Here is a 20,690-nt window from a genome sequence, read left to right as displayed (position 1 = left end):
CCAGTGAGGGTAAGTCCCAGGCCAGGGGCTAGAGAGCAAAAGACTGCATGTGCTCAGACGTTCCCTGCTAGGGACAGTTGATCTGAAACAAGGTCTGCTCTCTTGTATCCAGCAAGGATCTATAAATCCTGCATGAATCTGCAAGGCACAATGACAGCATACATTTGCATAATATGCCCCACCTTCTGCCTTCCTACTTCCTGTGCAGTAGTTGTTTGTGTAGAGAGAGAGGTCGCAGGCAAGGTAATTTTGTGAGTAGGATACAGGACCCTAAATAGCTGGTGAGAGGTATGAGGTATTCTAAAAGCATAAAAATGGTACACCTGTGAAATGAAATGCTTTCACATGTGATCTTCTGTGTTTATTGTCCTGTGCATAAAGTTGCACCTTGTGTTTGAAGGTTTAAATTATTTCAGGCTTGCATGGAGGCAGAAATTTCTGAGTGACTTTTATACATTTCTTAAGACTCTGCACTGTCAGGATGGCTGAGTGGTCTAAGGCGCTGTGTTTAGGCCGCAGTCTCCTCTGGAGGCGTGGGTTCGAATCCCACTTCTGACATGACTTTTGGAGATGTAATCTCCTTTTTCAGGTTAACATCTGATGGAAGTTGCATCTGTTGGTCTTCACCTGGGATGTGATTCCGTCCTCATCTAGTCAAGAGAGCTGGGGTTTCTCATATATTTCGGTTGTATAAAGTCTTGCTGACAAAGTGCAGTCCTTACTATATGAGCATAGGACCCATGTAAGAGCTCATCTGGAAGAGTCATGCTCTTGTATGCCCTGGCCAGACAGGCCATGCAAATATGGAAGAATGCCTAGCATCTGGTAGACAGTTGGACTCCAGCACACTTACGGCAATTTCCTCAGGGCTGTGATCAGGGGCTGCTTAGATTTGCGTATTCCACCCTATCTTGTGACATTGAAATTCCTTGTTGAATTTGCTTTAGCTAGCCAAGAGGTGGCTGTTGACTCAATTTCAAAGCAGCTTTGGGCCTTTCAAGTGGCTGGTTAATAGCACTTTCTCTTTGTACGCCTTAAAGGTCTAAAGAGTTCTTCATAGGTACTGCTCTCTATGGATTGTTCAAAGATCTGTTGGAAGTACTTATAATAGGATAAATAAATTGAGGGCATGCCTTTTCGGTACCCCACTTGCATGGCTGTCTGGCCTGTTGTAGGTTCCACAAATGCAAGTCAGGATGGCCGAGTGGTCTAAGGTGCTGCGTTCATGTTGCAGTCTCTTCTGGAGGTGTGGGTTCAAATCCCACTTCTGACAATTGTGTGTTTACTCTACTTTTTTCTTGAGAGAGAAAAAATCTGATCATTTCCCTCACATCGGCTTATATGGTTGTCTACTTGGAAAAGTGCAGTGAGTTTTTTTCTTGCTCTAGCCACTCATGACCTAAGATGTGTGCTTTTTTTGGTTCACAATATCTTTCCCTCTCTGTAGATGATCAAGCAAATGTGGTCAGGATGGCCGATTGATCTAAGGCGCTGCGTTAAGGCCGCAGTTTCTCCTGGAGGCGTGGGTTCGAATCCCACTTCTGACAAAACTTTAAGTCTATTTTGTCTCTGAGTTCTTTTAGAATCTCAGCTAAAAATTGGCAGTGCATATAATATCTGAATAAGTAACAAACTTCAGTTTCAACTGCAAATTAATTTGCCCAATTCTGTCTTCAAGCTCGTATAATATTCTTCTAGCACTCGTGGTGTTTTATGTGTTTTTTGGGGGGTGCTTAAAAAGTCCCTTTTATTAATGAAATGGGTTACATTCAGTCTTGTGATATTTTTGGTTTCCAATAAGTAGATTGTTAATTTTATGTAACCTCATTTTCTAATGCTCCATTCAAGAGATGTTTCCACTATGAAATGCAGAGCAAGGGGAAAGAGCACAAGTGATAGAGCGAGTGAGTGAGAAGGGGTGTTGAGGAAGGAGAGAATGAAACAAAGACAGAGTGAGTGAACGGCAGGTAGGCCTAGAAGAGGAGACTAGAAGTGAAGGCGACATACTTTTCCATGCTTTTGACCTCCCACCCATCCCAAACCGACCACAAACGTACCATCTATGCAACGTTGGTATGCAGAAATTCACGCCTCAGCCAGTGAGGGTAAGTCCCAGACCAGGGGCTAGAGAGCAAAAGACTGCATGTGCTCAGACGTTCCCTGCTAGGGACAGTTGATCTGAAACAAGGTCTGCTCTCTTGTATCCAGCAAGGATCTAGAAATCCTGCATGAATCTGCAAGGCACAATGACAGCATACATTTGCATAATATGCCCCACCTTCTGCCTTCCTACTTCCTGTGCAGTAGTTGTTTGTGTAGAGAGAGAGGTCGCAGGCAAGGTAATTTTGTGAGTAGGATACAGGACCCTAAATAGCTGGTGAGAGGTATGAGGTATTTTAAAAGCATACAAATTGTACACCTGTGAAATGAAATGCTTTCACATGTGATCTTCTGTGTTTATTGTCCTGTGCATAAAGTTGCACCTTGTGTTTGAAGGTTTAAATTATTTCAGGCTTGCATGGAGGCAGAAATTTCTGAGTGACTTTTATACATTTCTTAAGACTCTGCACTGTCAGGATGGCCGAGTGGTCTAAGGCGCTGTGTTTAGGCCGCAGTCTCCTCTGGAGGCGTGGGTTCGAATCCCACTTCTGACATGACTTTTGGAGATGTAATCTCCTTTTTCAGGTTAACATCTGATGGAAGTTGCATCTGTTGGTCTTCACCTGGGATGTGATTCCGTCCTCATCTAGTCAAGAGAGCTGGGGTTTCTCATATATTTCGGTTGTATAAAGTCTTGCTGACAAAGTGCAGTCCTTACTATATGAGCATAGGACCCATGTAAGAGCTCATCTGGAAGAGTCATGCTCTTGTATGCCCTGGCCAGACAGGCCATGCAAATATGGAAGAATGCCTAGCATCTGGTAGACAGTTGGACTCCAGCACACTTACGGCAATTTCCTCAGGGCTGTGATCAGGGGCTGCTTAGATTTGCGTATTCCACCCTATGTTGTGACATTGAAATTCCTTGTTGAATTTGCTTTAGCTAGCCAAGAGGTGGCTGTTGACTCAATTTCAAAGCAGCTTTGGGCCTTTCAAGTGGCTGGTTAATAGCACTTTCTCTTTGTACGCCTTAAAGGTCTAAAGAGTTCTTCATAGGTACTGCTCTCTATGGATTGTTCAAAGATCTGTTGGAAGTACTTATAATAGGATAAATAAATTGAGGGCATGCCTTTTCGGTACCCCACTTGCATGGCTGTCTGGCCTGTGGAAGGTTCCACAAATGCAAGTCAGGATGGCCGAGTGGTCTAAGGCGCTGCGTTCAGGTCGCAGTCTCTTCTGGAGGCGTGGGTTCAAATCCCACTTCTGACAATTGTGTGTTTACTCTACTTTTTTCTTGGGAGAGAAAAAATCAGATCATTTCCCTCACATGGGCTTATATGGTTGTCTACTTGGAAAAGTGCAGTGAGTTTTTTTCTTGCTCTAGCCACTCATGACCTAAGTTGTGTGCTTTTTTTGGTTCACAATATCTTTCCCTCTCTGTAGATGATCAAGCAAATGTGGTCAGGATGGCCGAGTGGTCTAAGGCGCTGCGTTAAGGCTGCAGTCTCTCCTGGAGGGGTGGGTTCGAATCCCACTTCTGACAAAATTTTAAGTCCATTTTGTCTCTGAGTTCTTTTAGAATCTCAGCTAAAAATTGGCAGTGCATATAATATCTGAATAAGTAACAAACTTCAGTTTCAACTGCAAATTAATTTGCCCAATTCTGTCTTTAAGCTCGTATAATATTCTTCTAGCACTCGTGGTGTTTTATGTGTTTTTTGGGGGGTGCTTAAAAAGTCCCTTTTATTAATGAAATGGGTTACATTCAGTCTTGTGATATTTTTGGTTTCCAATAAGTAGATTGTTAATTTTATGTAACCTCATTTTCTAATGCTCCATTCAAGAGATGTTTCCACTATGAAATGCAGAGCAAGGGGAAAGAGCACAAGTGATAGAGCGAGTGAGTGAGAAGGGGTGTTGAGGAAGGAGAGAATGAAACAAAGACAGAGTGAGTGAACGGCAGGTAGGCCTAGAAGAGGAGACTAGAAGTGAAGGCGACATACTTTTCCATGCTTTTGACCTCCCACCCATCCCAAACCGACCACAAACGTACCATCTATGCAACGTTGGTATGCAGAAATTCACGCCTCAGCCAGTGAGGGTAAGTCCCAGGCCAGGGGCTAGAGAGCAAAAGACTGCATGTGCTCAGACGTTCCCTGCTAGGGACAGTTGATCTGAAACAAGGTCTGCTCTCTTGTATCCAGCAAGGATCTAGAAATCCTGCATGAATCTGCAAGGCACAATGACAGCATACATTTGCATAATATGCCCCACCTTCTGCCTTCCTACTTCCTGTGCAGTAGTTGTTTGTGTAGAGAGAGAGGTCGCAGGCAAGGTAATTTTGTGAGTAGGATACAGGACCCTAAATAGCTGGTGAGAGGTATGAGGTATTTTAAAAGCATAAAAATTGTACACCTGTGAAATGAAATGCTTTCACATGTGATCTTCTGTGTTTATTGTCCTGTGCATAAAGTTGCACCTTGTGTTTGAAGGTTTAAATTATTTCAGGCTTGCATGGAGGCAGAAATTTCTGAGTGACTTTTATACATTTCTTAAGACTCTGCACTGTCAGGATGGCCGAGTGGTCTAAGGCGCTGTCTTTAGGCCGCAGTCTCCTCTGGAGACGTGGGTTCGAATCCCACTTCTGACATGACTTTTGGAGATGTAATCTCCTTTTTCAGGTTAACATCTGATGGAAGTTGCATCTGTTGGTCTTCACCTGGGATGTGATTCCGTCCTCATCTAGTCAAGAGAGCTGGGGTTTCTCATATATTTCGGTTGTATAAAGTCTTGCTGACAAAGTGCAGTCCTTACTATATGAGCATAGGACCCATGTAAGAGCTCATCTGGAAGAGTCATGCTCTTGTATGCCCTGGCCAGACAGGCCATGCAAATATGGAAGAATGCCTAGCATCTGGTAGACAGTTGGACTCCAGCACACTTACGGCAATTTCCTCAGGGCTGTGATCAGGGGCTGCTTAGATTTGCGTATTCCACCCTATGTTGTGACATTGAAATTCCTTGTTGAATTTGCTTTAGCTAGCCAAGAGGTGGCTGTTGACTCAATTTCAAAGCAGCTTTGGGCCTTTCAAGTGGCTGGTTAAAAGCACTTTCTCTTTGTACGCCTTAAAGGTCTAAAGAGTTCTTCATAGGTACTGCTCTCTATGGATTGTTCAAAGATCTGTTGGAAGTACTTATAATAGGATAAATAAATTGAGGGCATGCCTTTTCGGTACCCCACTTGCATGGCTGTCTGGCCTGTGGAAGGTTCCACAAATGCAAGTCAGGGTGGCCGGGTGGTCTAAGGCGCTGCGTTCAGGTTGCAGTCTCTTCTGGAGGCGTGGGTTCAAATCCCACTTCTGACAATTGTGTGTTTACTCTACTTTTTTCTTGAGAGAGAAAAAATCTGATCATTTCCCTCACATGGGCTTATATGGTTGTCTACTTGGAAAAGTGCAGTGAGTTTTTTTCTTGCTCTAGCCACTCATGACCTAAGATGTGTGCTTTTTTTGGTTCACAATATCTTTCCCTCTCTGTAGATGATCAAGCAAACGTGGTCAGGATGGCCGAGTGGTCTAAGGCGCTGCGTTAAGGCCGCAGTCTCTCCTGGAGGCGTGGGTTCGAATCCCACTTCTGACGTAAATAATTAATTTACTCTCTTAATTTCTATGCAGGTAAGTACTTAATCAATAATAACTCAGATCGGATGAAAAAAGACAGAGTCCGTGGTGTTAGAGTTTCTAAGGGTTTTATTCCTCATAAAGGAATGGTCAAGACCAGGATATCATGTTCTGACCACCACAGGGGTGTCAGAAGGGATAGAGCAAACTTTATTGACATTACATAGCTTATATACTTGTTTTATACCATAAGAAGTAATGTAAGAGGCGTAACAGCTGAGAGAAGACAAGATAACAGTATGCACGTGTTACTAGTACGTAATCAAGAGGCGTAAACTAGGCGTGAATCAGAGGTGTGTGCTAGAAACGTCACTGATAGGTGACGCAAGTGGGTGGCACCAAGGGGTGGTGCTAACAGAATTGTTGCAGTGTCAGCAGAAATCGGAAGCTTGGATGCGCGCGCAGCTGCATGACGTGTGATTGACGGGGTGCAGGGGACTTGACATTTACACTGACGGAAAGAGACAGAAGTCTGGCATGTCAGATCAACTTTTACTTTTACCGTATCTGATATCTGATGTTTAGGAACCATACTATCTGGGCGGAAAGGTCTCTAGGGCAGAAGCTATTCTATGCTAACTGTGGATGCGTGTATAAGCGCCTAAGTGTCTACATGAGAAGCGTGGGGCACGGGGCCTTCCATGGAAGCATGGTAACAGAGGCTATGAATTACTTGCATTGAGACAGGTCGGCCCTTTGGCTCAGCAGCTGGAGAGGATGTTTACTGGAGCTAGTAGGCAGGAATGCATTCTCGAGGAGCGGAACAGATAACTCGAAGGTTATAGTCAGTCTTGGCAGAAAGCAGGCTGAGCTGAGCGCGAGGGGCCGCGCTGAAAGTAAGTCAGAGTTCACGGGTACAGAGGTAGCCTGGGCAGAGGCTGTCAGAGTCAGGAGCCAGGAAAGAGGCTCGATGGCAGAAATTCAGGGCCTACTCTGTCAGAGCAGGAAAAACATGTAAAGTGTACTACAAAAAGACGGTGGCATAACATACTTAGGAACGGACTATATAATCCATTCAGGGTGGATCTGAAAGAGGACAAGTTAACGTTGGACGCAAATGTATTTGCGTCTTCATAACTGGTACAGGAGGGAAGTTACATGCACTTTAAGCTGGTACATGGAGTCGGTGGGGTACGCGCTAGGGAACATAACATGACCAAAAATTTATATTTCCTCATTCCCTCCTTGTTCCCTACGGACCCTTCATGAAATATCGATCCTCATGAATCGATCAGTTTGTTCTTGCAACGTCATTTGTTCTTCTTTCTTTCGTTTACGTTTTGAGAGAAAACTGGAGTGTTCAATACATGACGTGGCACACAGTCCACAAATCGCTGGCCCACACTGCAGGCACAGGCAGCAGCTGAATACTAGGACTAGGCCAATGCCTAGGAAGGATAGGATCTTCCATCCCCAAGCTGTTAAGGTTGTCCAGAACCAACCGGACCAAGTCCAGGTGCCTGGATTCTGATGTATCTGATTTGCAATTTTATGGAGACGGGTGATAGCTTGATATACAGATGGTGCGTTTTGTGGTATGAAAACACAGCAACTTGACCCGATGACCTTACAGGCTCCACCTCTATCTGCCAAGATGACGTCAATAACAAGACGATTCTGAAGGACAACAACCCGCATGGCGGACTGCTCTTCTGTTAAGTTACCTAAGGCGGAGGCAGTTTCATTCACTACTGCTTCAAGTGTTCTAGTTAATCTGCGTATTAATTTACTATTCTGAACAGGTCCTAAAAAGAAAAAGAATCCTTTATTAAAGTCGGTGTACTGTTCCCATGCCGTTTCTGTGTAGTCGACAAGTGGGATATCTCTTCTGTGTCTATTCTTTACTAGATTAGTATTTCTGTGGTAATCAGGAGGAGCTAGAAAAACAGGTGGCAGAAGGAATGCAATGTAACAGGTACCATCCCAATCTGGAGGTAGACGTATGTATGCGGTATGACCACAAACAAAGTAAGAATGACTGATAGCTTTAAAGGACGATTTTCCATGATCACTGAATTCGACCACAGTAGTGCATTTACTATGACCTAAGTGTACTGAACCTTTCTTCTTGATACATAATTCACCAGTGACTGGCAATACTGACATAATGGGTAAAACTGGTGTGGCTTCGGACTCGACAGTAAGAATCATAAGGCTAATTGTATAATTACCTAATCCATATACTTCATTTTCTAGATCAGTTCCTATTCTAGTGGGGAGTCCCTCCTTATCTGGGTAACAGACGTCGAGCAGGACTAAGTTCAGATTTCCCCAAACCCAGCCCCCATCGAAAACAGCAATGTCAGGATCTAAGGAATTAATTATTTTAAACCATGCTCCGCAGGAGCCATTGTGAGTGAACGGATACGGAAAGAGGGGCAGGGCTCCCTTGTAATTCTGGTAGGGAGGGAGTCGGCCACATATCCAGCAATTTGTAGCATTGTTAGTTTGATGAGAATGATGTAGCATACTAATGAATGTATTGTTGCGCAGCGCAAGTCTGTAGGAAAGCTCGTGTGGAGGTAACTCACTAAAAGTGTGTTCAGCAGATACATTATAGGCAGAATGTTCACGCTTGAAAATGGGGTAATATATAGGTAACAGGATGCTAGCAACAATGATTAGAATACTGAGAATAAACATGATTAATAGTGTCACTATACAGTGACTACGAAGTGATTTACAATATGTACGTTTCTTGGCCTCTCTCTCTCTCTCTCTATCTCGATCTAGGGGATACATGTCAGAAACTATTTAACCGATTCACCTAGGGGAGGACTTAAACAATTAAACTGTATGACTTGCTAGATCGTAATTTCATGCGATAACTTTCTTGAGGAGTCTTTTCTCGTTCAGATTCTGTAAAGTCTTTTTGTTCGACACAGTCTTTGGTGGGGGTGGACGAGTCTCGATCAGGTTTCAGTCCAGAGAATTTTTTTATATGACTCGTGTGGACCCACCCCTTTCTTCCTTCTATTTTCACGGCCGTCCTTGTTGTTAGAAGAACGGTCTTCGGGGACTTCCAGCGGGGCTCCAGCGGACTCTTTCTGTCGAAGTTGCGGACGAGCACAACGTCACCAGGACGGACGTCGTGTGGCTTTACATCAGTGTTGTCAGGGAAGGCTGCGGCAACCTGTGAACGACATGATTGGAGTGCAGACATCAAGGAGGCAAGGTAATCTGTCAACATGTTACAATCAACATCAGTAATCTTTTTCGGAATGGGCGTCCCCCACATATTCGGTGGTCTGCCAAAGACCACCTCGTACGGGGATAGCCCTGATCTCGAATGGGCGACCATTCTCATGTAGAATAGTGCCACTGGCAGGGCTATTATCCAGTCGACCCCTTTCTCCTGACATATTTTGGCAAGGCGGATCTTTAGTGTCTGGTTATGCCTCTCTACGAGGCCTGCGGCTTCGGGATGTCGGACACAATGGAACTTCCACTGGTATCCCAGTAATAAGGAAACTTCTTTCATTAATGCAGATGAGAATGGCTGACCGTTATCTGAGTACACGACACGAGGCAGGCCGTATCGTGGGAAAAATTCACGAACCAGCTGCTTGGCAGTGGTCGGAGCAGTGTAATCTGGGACTGGGTATGCTTCGGTCCAGCGGGACAGAGCACAGACAACTACGAGAACATATTTAAATCCTCGACAACGGTCCATCTGGATATAATCCATCTGGAGGACTTCAAAAGGGTGATCGGGAGGATGAAATCCACCTTGCTCTACAGGGACGCTTTTTCCTGGATTGAACTGACAACAGATCATGCAAGTGCGCACTTTCTGTTTTGCGGCTGCTCGTAAGTGTTTATTATTCCAGAGATTTTGTAGACTGTCTAACATCGCTTTCTCTCCTAGATGTGCAGGACTATGTGCTGTATTTATCATGACTTGAACCATAGAGTCAGGGAGAAACCATGTAGATTTTCCCTTCGTCATCCAACCTTGATCTGTCTGGATCCCTCCTAGTTCAATCCATTTCTTTATTTCTTCTGGAGTAGCATGTGTCTGAATATCGATAACATCTAGTGCGGGATCCCTGACTGTCATACAATTTGTCTGTTCAGTTGTCTTTGTCGTATCAGTTGTCTGAGTGTGGGTCAGTGCTGTATGTTTTGCTGTCTGGTCTGCCAGGTCGTTACCCTGGGAAACAGAATCTGTGACTTTAGTATGTGCTTTACACTTCATAACGGATATGGCTGAAGGCAGATGTATTGCTTCTAACAATGCTTGAATGAGGGGACCGTGTTGAATCTTGGCACCATGAGAGGTCAGAAAACCTCGTTCTTGCCAGAGCATGCCGAAGTCGTGTACGACTCCGAACGCATAACGGGAATCAGTGTATATGTTGACATTTCTGTTCTTGGCTAGAATACAGGCTCGGGTCAGAGCGATGAGCTCTGCCGCTTGAGCAGACAGTGTATCAATACGATGTGTTTCTTTAACTTCAGTTTCAGTGGTCACGGCATACGCGGCCACCAACTCCCCTGTACTTGTTCTCATGCATGAACCGTCCACATAAAGTGTCAGGTCTGGATTTGTCAATGGAACATCTGTTAAATCTCGTCGGGGCTTTGTTACTGCATTAATGATCTCTATGCAATCATGCGGAACTGGATCTGTCATAACTGTAGGTAACAGTGTTGCTGGGTTCAAGATACTGCAACGTCTGATTTCTATGTGTGGCTGGAATAATGTCAATTCATAACCTGTCAGACGTGCTATAGTCAAGTGTTGAGTTTGGGTTCTGTTTAAAAGAGCCTCTACAGAATGTGGAACTTGTACTGTTAACTGATGACCTAGAACAATTGAATCGCTCTGTCTGATTGCTAACGCTGTTGCTGCTACTGACTTTAAGCACGCAGGGAGTGCCTGGGCTACTGAGTCCAATGTACTTGAAAAATAAGCACAAGGCTTATGTGAACCTGCTTGGTCTTGAGTGAGGACAGACAATGCTGTACCGTCACGTTCTGTAACAAAAAGTGTGAACGGTTTGCTGTAACATGGTGTCGCTAAAACTGGTGCTTGGCATAATGCTTTCTTTAATTCCTCAAAGGCTTGTGTGTGTTCCTGAGTCCAAGGGAGGGCAGGCGAAGTTGCTGCCTCCTGCGTCGTTAACTGGATGAGTGGTTTAGCTAGAAATGCATATTGAGGAATCCATTGTCTGCAGTACGAGGTGAGGCCTATAAAGGCCCGCACTTCCTTTTGTGTCTGGGGTCGTGGCATATTTACAATTAACTGAATGCGATCGGGAGTGAGCTGTCTCCCCACTTTGGACAGCAAGTGACCCAAGTACACAACTTGCTGAACACAGAATTGTAGCTTCGAAGGAGACACCTTGTGTCCCTTGTCGGCCAGGAAATGTAAAACTGTCAATGATGCTTGTTCACATTCGGGCTCACTTCGTGCGGTGATCAGTAGATCATCGACGTATTGCAGTAAAGCGGTGTTAACTGGCATTTGAACACAATCTAGTTGTCTTTTCAGTGCTTGACTATAGATGCTGGGGCTTTCTGTGAATCCTTGAGGTGCGCGGGAAAATTTGAAACTTCGTCCATTTAAACTGAATCCGAAGAGATATTGGCTCTCCGGATCAATAGGTACACTGAAGAAAGCGTTCTTGAGGTCAATTACAGTAAAGAACGCTGCTTCTGAATCAATAGCAGTCAATAGGGAAGAGATATCGGGGACCACAGGGAACTGCGGTACGATGCACTTGTTCAGCTCTCGAAGATCAATCACCAGCCGATATACTGGCGGTGCATTGGGGTCTGTACGTTTAAGAATTGGAATGATGGGTGAATTACAGATATTGGAGTCGGTCTCTACGACCACTCCCTGGGCAATAAGCTCTTCAATGATTTTCAGTAAAGCCACTACAGCATCGGGTGGTAACTTGTATTGTCTGATTCTGGGTAGAACAACTCCTGTCTTGAGTGTAACACGATATGGAGTGATATGCATACAACCTACATCAGCTGGGCCTTTTGCCCATAAGTGATCTGGTACATTTTTCAATCTGACATCAAATTCTCTTAAAACATAATGACCCTTGAAATCCCGTAGAAAGAGTCTAACTCCCTCCGGGGAACAGCATATTATAGCTCCTAGAGCCTTCAGTGTTTTAATTCCTAACAGATTTTCTGGGCATGATTTCGTAAGTAACAAGTCTGTAACTCGTGATAATGGACCCACAGCCAATGGTACTGGTTCTGATACTTCATTTACAATAGGCTGTCCTGAAAAACCAAGGGAAACATTCTGTGAGCCTGAGAGGGGTGCCCCTGGGACTTCATTGTGACTGATTGTAGTGCGACTTGCCCCTGTGTCAATTAAAAACTTTCTGTCTTTTCCCAATACGTGACTATGTACATAAGGACCTTCTTGATCTACAGGAATTTCAATAAGAGGCAAACCACCTTCCCTCTCTAGGCTGTTTCATGTGTATCGGGGGTAATCTGGATATGCAGATTGGGCATACTGGTACATCTGTTGTGAGACTTGCTGAGTCGCGGCAATGGGCTGTGGCTGTGGTACTGCTACTGTCTGTGCTGTGTGGGATGGAGCATGCATAGGCTGTGTATTCTGCATCGGCTGTACATTTTGTGAGGTCTGTTGCTGGACCTGATCTTGTCTAGGCGGATGCGGTCTTTCTTTAGTTTTACCTGTTGAGATGTTGTGTTTCAGGACTGGGCATTCATGTACATAGTGACCTGGCTGCTTGCAATAATTACATGTCCCTTTAACGGGAGCTGTATTGTGATTTGTCTGGGCCCCACCCTTTCTCTGACCGTCGGCTGGGACCGTCTGAGCTACTAACATTTTCATTTTCGTGTCCTTCATACGCTTCTGTTCCTGATCTTGTTCTTCCCTAATTCTGTTTTGATGATATTGTAACATTTGTAACATCTGGGATGGCGTATTTGCCTGCCAAGTACTTTCAACTTTATACACTCTATTTTTAACTAATGGTAGGGAATTCTCGACTAATTTTGATACGAAAAGGTGTGGATATGACTCGCTGCTTGGTTGTAGGCCACTATTTATAATGAAACATTTCTCGAATCTTGAATAGAAGTCACTAGTATCTTCATCTTGTTTCTGTTTACAGGACGAGATTGCATCCCAATCTTCCTTTCTAGTTGTCAATAATCTTGGCAAAACCTGTACTATTAATCCGGGCAATGCTTTAGTCCTATCCCCAAGGCCTACCCCTGGGATTCGTTTGCTTTCTTCGTCTTCTATTTCTGCCCATGCTATCTTTGTCTCTCCCACCTCCCAATCCTTTTCCTTTAATTTCTCGTAAATGCCCGTGGGCAACAGTACTTTTAATATTTTCATAATATCATCATACGTGTAATCCCCCATTAACAACATGTCTTTAAGCTCTCTGTGAAAACCTGCAGGGTCTTTATCATGACACGGAACTAGTTTCTTCATTTCTAACAGTTCTAACTTAGTCAGTGGTGTGTGAACATACACACGCTTCAAGACTTGATCCGCACCCATAACTGGGTGTACTTCTCGTAAGGGGTTCTGACTTTCAATGCCACTCAGGCATTGCATGTGATACGTTTTTCTTTCTGGAGGCGGGGCGGGAACATATTCAGAACTTATGAAGGTGTTATATTTACGTCGTTGTTCTAGAATTATTTGTATTAACTTGGTACTGAAACCTCTCCATCTATCCATGAGTAGTGCTTCTAATGTTTCGTGTAAGGGACCTGGATCGGAATGGTTGTTTCTGAACTTGATGAGGAGGTGCTGAATCATGTATACACCTGCTAATTTCTGCTCGTCTGGGGAAAGGTTCAAGAATGTCTGTGCTAACGTATCGTCATTATATATGTCTGGGTTTTCGGCCCATAACACGGCTGACCGGGCTAGTTCCTGTTCATCCATAGAATTGAGTACATGGTACCCCATTCGGTCTCGAAGCCTTTTATCAGTTTCCTGGAACTGATGTTCAGAAGAATTCGGGTTTGTTAAAGCAGAGAGAAAAACTCTCTTGTTTTCCGGACGGATGCCTTTCCTAAGGTAGTTTCCCTTACCTACATACGCTATAGTATCTGTAGTCCTTCCTTGTTCTGTAAGTTCTTCTTCCTCCTCGGAGGAAGCTTTATCATTCCCTTTCTGATGTGCCGTTATCACTGCCCTTCTAATTTTCTGGTACATACTGGCTATGCAAGCCCCCTTGTCATGTTTTCCTTCAGCTATATTTTGACCCCACTTTGTTAGTCCATCTAATTCACTTTGATCTGTCTCGGGCCTGTCTCGTTCTCTTATTAGACAATTTATGAAAAATCGTAATATCTGTGCTTGAATGTCAACTTTCTGTTTATCCATGGCATCCTTGATGCTGTCAGGGTCTTTCCCTGTCTGTATAAACTCGTATATTCTATCGAGACGCTCCTTCATTCCTACATAGCATAGCAAGATATCAGTGGCAGATCTTAATCGTAGTGATGCCAATATCATTAGATCGTTATTTCCGGGTACTGGATCATATCTGCAAACTGACATGTTTTCCTTTAATGCGTCAAGACGGGGAGACTGGAACACGAACGGATTCTGCGTGTCCCTTAAATTGAATCTGTGTGTTAATGGCGGGGTCTGAGGACCCGCAGTCGCACCTCCTGAGGCGGATGCTTGGGCATTATCTCTCCGCGGAGTCTGTATCTGAACTTGAATTTGTCGTTTAGTAGGATCAGGTAGGACCTGTTTCGGTAAGTCAATCTTGAGTGCGGGAAGTGGCGGAGCTGGCGGAACAGGGGAGGTCTGTCGCGGTACTGGCGGAACATGATCTGGGGGCGTAGTGCCACCCCCATCCCTGTCAGTAGGCAGGGCACGAACAGGCAGATTGGCGTAAGCTGGTGCTACATCCTCTAAATATGAATTTAAGAATACGTCTTTAGTAGTTTTATGCATTACTTTAGTTGGAACTAATGGTGGCGGTAAATTTATCGGTAATTCTGATAGGGCCTCAGGTGTACCTTCGGCCGCGAGATACATTCCGTTTACAAGATTGTTTCGGGCACGATCTATTTGTTCTGTTTTTACTCGGATCCCTTCAATAACTAATTCATTTTCTTGAGCCTTTTCTGATTCTTTAAGTCTGTCTTCTCTACGGAGTGCTTTCTCAGCACGCTTATGTGATTCCTTACGCCAGAATTCTATGGCGTCTTTCTGGGATTGTCTAGCTTTCTTTTTCCATAATGCTTCTTCTACCTTCATGATGCACTCGGCATCCCATGTTCCGGTAACAGGCCATCTGTGTCTTTCGTCTAGGTGCTTGGTGTAATCGGCCCATAAATCTAAATACAATATGGCATCTAAGCCATGCTTGTGGTACATAAAGTTACCTGGAGTGTCCCTAGGGGGAATAGGAATTTCTTCCTCCAGTATCCCTTTCCTAGTTCCTATCTGTTTTAACTTGTTGAAAAACGGCATTATGCTTACTTATTACTGAATGCTCGATCCTTACTACTTAATACTGGTTACAACTTAATTGATTACAAGAAACACAATAATGCACATTAAACGGTCACATTCATACCACGACATTAATCACATGAAAACATTTGAGACATAGATGACTACCCCCCTATACTGGATGTACTGCTCAACAGTACAGATACACTGGTGTAACAGTGCAGAAATTCGGAATACTAGATATACTGCTAAACAGTACAGATACACTGCCTAAAAACAGTGCAGACCGGACTTGCGTACCCAAACCCGTCTAGATACGACCCAGCAATGGTACTCACCGGGAAGCACGGAAACAGAAAGCCTCGGAAAACTCGACTGGACTCGACTCGGTACTTCGGAAAACTTCGGAAAACCTCGGTAACCTTCGGAAAACTTCGGAAACCTGGTGGGCCTCTTGACACCTCGGACCTTGCTTCTTTCGGCTAGGCTCTGGTCGGGATCCTCCGCACTCCTCACCGCCTCGTCTGGGCACTGATCGCAGTCTTCGTCACCTCCTTGGGTCAGAGGGAGATGCAGGAAATCCTGCCGGTACGCGTAGGTTCCGTCTAACTGACGGCAGGGGACAGAGCTTGCAATGCGCCAACCGGCGCGTGAGGTGGGGGAGGGGTCCCTGTTCGGGCGCCAAAATGACGTAAATAATTAATTTACTCTCTTAATTTCTATGCAGGTAAGTACTTAATCAATAATAACTCAGATCGGATGAAAAAAGACAGAGTCCGTGGTGTTAGAGTTTCTAAGGGTTTTATTCCTCATAAAGGAATGGTCAAGACCAGGATATCATGTTCTGACCACCACAGGGGTGTCAGAAGGGATAGAGCAAACTTTATTGACATTACATAGCTTATATACTTGTTTTATACCATAAGAAGTAATGTAAGAGGCGTAACAGCTGAGAGAAGACAAGATAACAGTATGCACGTGTTACTAGTACGTAATCAAGAGGCGTAAACTAGGCGTGAATCAGAGGTGTGTGCTAGAAACGTCACTGATAGGTGACGCAAGTGGGTGGCACCAAGGGGTGGTGCTAACAGAATTGTTGCAGTGTCAGCAGAAATCGGAAGCTTGGATGCGCGCGCAGCTGCATGACGTGTGATTGACGGGGTGCAGGGGACTTGACATTTACACTGACGGAAAGAGACAGAAGTCTGGCATGTCAGATCAACTTGTACTTTTACCGTATCTGATATCTGATGTTTAGGAACCATACTATCTGGGCGGAAAGGTCTCTAGGGCAGAAGCTATTCTATGCTAACTGTGGATGCGTGTATAAGCGCCTAAGTGTCTACATGAGAAGCGTGGGGCACGGGGCCTTCCATGGAAGCATGGTAACAGAGGCTATGAATTACTTGCATTGAGACAGGTCGGCCCTTTGGCTCAGCAGCTGGAGAGGATGTTTACTGCAGCTAGTAGGCAGGAATGCATTCTCGAGGAGCGGAACAGATAACTCGAAGGTTATAGTCAGTCTTGGCAGAAAGCAGGCTGAGCTGAGCGCGAGGGGCCGCGCTGAAAGTAAGTCAGAGTTCACGGGTACAGAGGTAGCCTGGGCAGAGGCTGTCAGAGTCAGGAGCCAGGAAAGAGGCTCGATGGCAGAAATTCAGGGCCTACTCTGTCAGAGCAGGAAAAACATGTAAAGTGTACTACAAAAAGACGGTGGCATAACATACTTAGGAAAGGACTATATAATCCATTCAGGGTGGATCTGAAAGAGGACAAGTTAACGTTGGACGCAAATGTATTTGCGTCTTCATAACTGGTACAGGAGGGAAGTTACATGCACTTTAAGCTGGTACATGGAGTCGGTGGGGTACGCGCTAGGGAACATAACATGACCAAAAATTTATATTTCCTCACTTCTGACAAAACTTTAAGTCCATTTTGTCTCTGAGTTCTTTTAGAATCTCAGCTAAAAATTGGCAGTGCATATAATATCTGAATAAGTAACAAACTTCAGTTTCAACTGCAAATTAATTTTCCCAATTCTGTCTTCAAGCTCGTATAATATTCTTCTAGCACTCGTGGTGTTTTATGTGTTTTTTGGGGGGTGCTTAAAAAGTCCCTTTTATTAATGAAATGGGTTACATTCAGTCTTGTGATATTTTTGGTTTCCAATAAGTAGATTGTTAATTTTATGTAACCTCATTTTCTAATGCTCCATTCAAGAGATGTTTCCACTATGAAATGCAGAGCAAGGGGAAAGAGCACAAGTGATAGAGCGAGTGAGTGAGAAGGGGTGTTGAGGAAGGAGAGAATGAAACAAAGACAGAGTGAGTGAACGGCAGGTAGGCCTAGAAGAGGAGACTAGAAGTGAAGGCGACATACTTTTCCCTGCTTTTGACCTCCCACCCATCCCAAACCGACCACAAACGTACCATCTATGCAACGTTGGTATGCAGAAATTCACGCCTCAGCCAGTGAGGGTAAGTCCCAGGCCAGGGGCTAGAGAGCAAAAGACTGCATGTGCTCAGACGTTCCCTGCTAGGGACAGTTGATCTGAAACAAGGTCTGCTCTCTTGTATCCAGAAAGGATCTAGAAATCCTGCATGAATCTGCAAGGCACAATGACAGCATACATTTGCATAATATGCCCCACCTTCTGCCTTCCTACTTCCTGTGCAGTAGTTGTTTGTATAGAGAGAGAGGTCGCAGGCAAGGTAATTTTGTGAGTAGGATACAGGACCCTAAATAGCTGGTGAGAGGTATGAGGTATTCTAAAAGCATAAAAATTGTACACCTGTGAAATTAAATGCTTTCACATGTGATCTTCTGTGTTTATTGTCCTGTGCATAAAGTTGCACCTTGTGTTTGAAGGTTTAAATTATTTCAGGCTTGCATGGAGGCAGAAATTTCTGAGTGACTTTTATACATTTCTTAAGACTCTGCACTGTCAGGATGGCCGAGTGGTCTAAGGCGCTGTGTTTAGGCCGCAGTCTCCTCTGGAGGCGTGGGTTCGAATCCCACTTCTGACATGACTTTTGGAGATGTAATCTCCTTTTTCAGGTTAACATCTGATGGAAGTTGCATCTGTTGGTCTTCACCTGGGATGTGATTCCGTCCTCATCTAGTCAAGAGAGCTGGGGTTTCTCATATATTTCGGTTGTATAAAGTCTTGCTGACAAAGTGCAGTCCTTACTATATGAGCATAGGACCCATGTAAGAGCTCATCTGGAAGAGTCATGCTCTTGTATGCCCTGGCCAGACAGGCCATGCAAATATGGAAGAATGCCTAGCATCTGGTAGACAGTTGGACTCCAGCACACTTACGGCAATTTCCTCAGGGCTGTGATCAGGGGCTGCTTAGATTTGCGTATTCCACCCTATGTTGTGACATTGAAATTCCTTGTTGAATTTGCTTTAGCTAGCCAAGAGGTGGCTGTTGACTCAATTTCAAAGCAGCTTTGGGCCTTTCAAGTGGCTGGTTAATAGCACTTTCTCTTTGTACGCCTTAAAGGTCTAAAGAGTTCTTCATAGGTACTGCTCTCTATGGATTGTTCAAAGATCTGTTGGAAGTACTTATAATAGGATAAATAAATTGAGGGCATGCCTTTTCGGTACCCCACTTGCATGGCTGTCTGGCCTGTGGAAGGGTCCACAAATGCAAGTCAGGATGGCCGAGTGGTCTAAGGCGCTGCGTTCAGGTCGCAGTCTCTTCTGGAGGCGTGGGTTCAAATCCCACTTCTGACAATTGTGTGTTTACTCTACTTTTTTCTTGGGAGAGAAAAAATCAGATCATTTCCCTCACATGGGCTTATATGGTTGTCTACTGGGAAAAGTGCAGTGAGTTTTTTTCTTGCTCTAGCAACTCCTGACCTAAGTTGTGTGCTTTTTTTGGTTCACAATATCTTTCCCTCTCTGTAGATGATCAAGCAAATGTGGTCAGGATGGCCGAGTGGTCTAAGGCGCTGCGTTAGGGCCGCAGTCTCACCTGGAGGCGTGGGTTCGAATACCACTTCTGACAAAACTTTAAGTCCATTTTGTCTCTGAGTTCTTTTAGAATCTCAGCTAAAAATTGGCAGTGCATATAATATCTGAATAAGTAACAAACTTCAGTTTCAACTGCAAATTAATTTGCCCAATTCTGTCTTCAAGCTCGTATAATATTCTTCTAGCACTCGTGGTGTTTTATGTGTTTTTTGGGGGGTGCTTAAAAAGTCCCTTTTATTAATGAAATGGGTTACATTCAGTCTTGTGATATTTTTGGTTTCCAATAAGTAGATTGTTAATTTTATGTAACCTCATTTTCTAATGCTCCATTCAAGAGATGTTTCCACTATGAAATGCAGAGCAAGGGGAAAGAGCACAAGTGATAGAGCGAGTGAGTGAGAAGGGGTGTTGAGGAAGTAGAGAATGAAACAAAGACAGAGTGAGTGAACGGCAGGTAGGCCTAGAAGAGGAGACTAGAAGTGAAGGCGACATACTTTTCCCTGCTTTTGACCTCCCACCCATCCCAAACCGACCACAAACGTACCATCTATGCAACGTTGGTATGCAGAAATTCACGCCTCAGCCAGTGAGGGTAAGTCCCAGGCCAGGGGCTAGAGAGCAAAAGACTGCATGTGCTCAGACGTTCCCTGCTAGGGACAGTTGATCTGAAACAAGGTCTGCTCTCTTGTATCCAGCAAGGATCTAGAAATCCTGCATGAATCTGCAAGGCACAATGACAGCATACATTTGCATAATATGCCCCACCTTCTGCCTTCCTACTTCCTGTGCAGTAGTTGTTTGTGTAGAGAGAGAGGTCGCAGGCAAGGTAATTTTGTGAGTAGGATACAGGACCCTAAATAGCTGGTGAGAGGTATGAGGTATTCTAAAAGCATAAAAATGGTACAGCTGTGAAATGAAATGCTTTCACATGTGATCTTCTGTGTTTATTGTCCTGTGCATAAAGTTGCACCTTGTGTTTGAAGGTTTAAATCATTTCAGGCTTGCATGGAGGCAGAAATTTCTGAGTGACTTTTATACATTTCTTAAGACTCTGCACTGTCAGGATGGCCGAGTGGTCTAAGGCGCTGTGTTTAGGCCGCAGTCTCCTCTGGAGGCGTGGGTTTGAATCCCACTTCTGACATGACTTTTGGAGATGTAATCTCCTTTTTCAGGTTAACATCTGATGGAAGTTGCATCTGCTGGTCTTCACCTGGGATGTGATTCCGTCCTCATCTAGTCAAGAGAGCTGGGGTTTCTCATATATTTCGGTTGTATAAAGTCTTGCTGACAAAGTGCAGTCCTTACTATATGAGCATAGGACCCATGTAAGAGCTCATCTGGAAGAGTCATGCTCTTGTATGCCCTGGCCAGACAGGCCATGCAAATATGGAAGAATGCCTAGCATCTGGTAGACAGTTGGACTCCAGCACACTTACGGCAATTTCCTCAGGGCTGTGATCAGGGGCTGCTTAGATTTGCGTATTCCA

General features: G+C 44.4%; 9 non-coding genes across 9 annotated transcripts; all 9 read left to right on the top strand.

The window, feature by feature from the left end:
• The first annotated feature begins 475 nt into the window (after nucleotides 1-475).
• On the top strand, nucleotides 476-558 carry TRNAL-UAG (transfer RNA leucine (anticodon UAG)). The gene has a single exon. It is a non-coding gene; the product is annotated as a tRNA-Leu (tRNA).
• Nucleotides 559-1,190: 632 nt separating this feature from the next.
• Nucleotides 1,191-1,273, top strand: TRNAM-CAU (transfer RNA methionine (anticodon CAU)). The gene has a single exon. It is a non-coding gene; the product is annotated as a tRNA-Met (tRNA).
• Nucleotides 1,274-2,571: 1,298 nt separating this feature from the next.
• Nucleotides 2,572-2,654, top strand: TRNAL-UAG (transfer RNA leucine (anticodon UAG)). The gene has a single exon. It is a non-coding gene; the product is annotated as a tRNA-Leu (tRNA).
• Nucleotides 2,655-3,286: 632 nt separating this feature from the next.
• Nucleotides 3,287-3,369, top strand: TRNAL-CAG (transfer RNA leucine (anticodon CAG)). Its single transcript has one exon. It is a non-coding gene; the product is annotated as a tRNA-Leu (tRNA).
• A 2,287-nt stretch (nucleotides 3,370-5,656) lies between these two features.
• Nucleotides 5,657-5,739, top strand: TRNAL-AAG (transfer RNA leucine (anticodon AAG)). The gene has a single exon. It is a non-coding gene; the product is annotated as a tRNA-Leu (tRNA).
• Nucleotides 5,740-18,165: 12,426 nt separating this feature from the next.
• TRNAL-UAG (transfer RNA leucine (anticodon UAG)) lies at nucleotides 18,166-18,248 on the top strand. Its single transcript has one exon. It is a non-coding gene; the product is annotated as a tRNA-Leu (tRNA).
• Nucleotides 18,249-18,880: 632 nt separating this feature from the next.
• On the top strand, nucleotides 18,881-18,963 carry TRNAL-CAG (transfer RNA leucine (anticodon CAG)). Its single transcript has one exon. It is a non-coding gene; the product is annotated as a tRNA-Leu (tRNA).
• Nucleotides 18,964-19,154: 191 nt separating this feature from the next.
• TRNAP-AGG (transfer RNA proline (anticodon AGG)) lies at nucleotides 19,155-19,237 on the top strand. Its single transcript has one exon. It is a non-coding gene; the product is annotated as a tRNA-Pro (tRNA).
• A 1,024-nt stretch (nucleotides 19,238-20,261) lies between these two features.
• On the top strand, nucleotides 20,262-20,344 carry TRNAL-UAG (transfer RNA leucine (anticodon UAG)). Its single transcript has one exon. It is a non-coding gene; the product is annotated as a tRNA-Leu (tRNA).
• Nucleotides 20,345-20,690: the final 346 nt, after the last annotated feature.

The sequence above is a fragment of the Lissotriton vulgaris genome, chromosome 8 (genome assembly GCF_964263255.1).
Source record: "Lissotriton vulgaris chromosome 8, aLisVul1.2, whole genome shotgun sequence".
NCBI lineage: Eukaryota > Metazoa > Chordata > Amphibia > Caudata > Salamandridae > Lissotriton > Lissotriton vulgaris.
Note: the sequence above shows the minus strand (reverse complement) of the source record. Positions and strands in the feature narration are given on the sequence as shown.